This window comes from Sus scrofa, chromosome X (assembly GCF_054392235.1).
Source record: "Sus scrofa isolate SSC_HxYL_T2T_F1_AM1 chromosome X, Sscrofa_HxYL_maternal_Yorkshire_Landrace_v2.0, whole genome shotgun sequence".
NCBI classification, from domain to species: domain Eukaryota; kingdom Metazoa; phylum Chordata; class Mammalia; order Artiodactyla; family Suidae; genus Sus; species Sus scrofa.
Window position 1 is genome coordinate 47145296 of NC_139401.1, and position 2058 is coordinate 47147353.

Sequence of the window (2058 nt, forward strand, 5' to 3'; positions counted from 1 at the left end):
CGCCACTTGCTCTGGGATTAGGTGTTCACCGAAAGATGTCAGGTACCCCCATTTCTGGTGGATGTGTTCCTACCCAAGGCGGCACGCAAAAGGCACTACCAGGATGGAATTTTGAGGCACCAACATTGGGGCAGATTGAAATTATTAACAATTCAGTGATGTCCAGTCCCTACTAACCCTCCATGGCTTCTAACTAATAACTCTCTGAATTTTGGGTAGGTTTCATGAAACCATGGAAGAAAAGAAAGAAAAAGGCCCTGAGAGGACTGTGTAGCATTTTTATGAACAAATGAATATTGTTCTTCCAGCTGGGTTGCATGGAGGTACATCAGGAGGAACCATGAGTCCCACCAAATGATGGCCAAACTGTGGTGTGGATGTTGATCTTTGTGCATTTTTCAAGGAAGAGGGGCTGAGGATGTGATCAGATTCTCTGGGGGTTCTGAGACTTACGACTTTTTTTGCAGGAGGGCGTCCTGGATCTGTGCTTTATTATCTGTGCACCCTACAAAAACTCATTTACAATCCCCACGTCATGCTTTTCCTGCCTGTGGAGTAGAAAAAGCAATACTGAGCACACGGAGTTATGGTAAGGAATTAATTAGAAGGTGCTTTGTAAATAAATTGATTTTTAACTGAGGGGTATTCATGTGTTAGCCCTCCTTACCACCCCCAAATAGATAATAGGCCATCGGTTGAGATTTTTTTTTTGAGTTTTTTTTTTTTTATATCAGAGATACACATTTTTAGAAGATGTATGTGTACGCAGTCTACGTGTGACATAATGATGGGTTTAATCCTTTGTTTTTTTTCAAGGAAGGATTGTCATCGATTATTTGGTATTGTGTACCTTAAAAATAATAACGCTGCTGCTGCTGATGGTGATGCTAATTCCTTGTGCTTGCGTAGCCGGTAGTCTTCTCATTTATCTCATCAGTTGTTGACAAAGCCCTCCTCTTACTCTTGTAAATGAAATGAGGCTATTGCTGGGTCCGCAGTGTTTGGTTGCCATGGTTTGAGTTCGTTTCATAAGCTGTTGCTTGGCAATCCCACGCGTCAGCTGGCTCTTTTTCCTCAGCACTCTCACCACACACTGTCTGAAGTATAATGAGACCAAGGCTGGGCAAAGGAGGATAATGGTCCCCAAGTGCTTTCTATCTTCCCCCACAGCGCTGTTACCATGATGTCTGGTAAATGCGTTGAGAGCAGAGCAGTGATGTGGTTATGAGCATGAGATTTAGAGTCATGCAGACCTGGGTTCGAATTCAGACTTGGGATCTGGCTCGATGCATCCTTTAGCTAGTCACTTAGGCCAATCTGAGTCTCAGTTTCTCCATGTGTAAAGTGGGCATAATTACATTCAGCTCCTAGAGTGGTTGGTGAGGATTGAGGGAGAAAATCCATATAAAGCCCCTACACACAGTAGGGGCTCAGTAGCTGCAACCTGTTCTTTTTTCTTTTTCTTTTTCTTTCTTTCTTTTTTTTTTTTTTTTTTTTGCTACACCTGCGGCATGTGGAAGTTTCTGGGCAAGGGATCGAACCCATGCCACAGCCAAACCTCTGCAGTGACAATGCCAGGTCCTTAACCAAATATGCCACAAGGGAACTCCTGTAACCTATTCTAATAAGGGTGATGGGAGGTGCTAGGACTATAACTTTCCTTATTCTGCTGTAAAATGCTCTGATGTCACAGTCAGGTTGGATTTCATTTGTACAGTTATGCTCCACTTTGCTTTATGCATAGAATGAGTGGGCCCACTACAAATCCATGGATTTAAACAGAAATTTGGAAATAATCAGGACCAAGGGAAAGAACAGGGGGTGTTGGTACCAAAAGGAAACAAGTAGGGATTCAGCAGACAGAAGATATCAATAGAAGATGCCCACTCTAGGTAGTAGATGGGTAGGTGCTATGTCTTCAGAGGGGCTTGCATGGAGGAGACCCATCTCCTCCCTAGACAAACACGTGTCTGCAGGCAGTGGTGTACTGGTAAAATAGCTCTCAGGGAGAGAAACCCCCTAATTTGTAGCATTTGCCCATTTCCATGGTGTAAATAC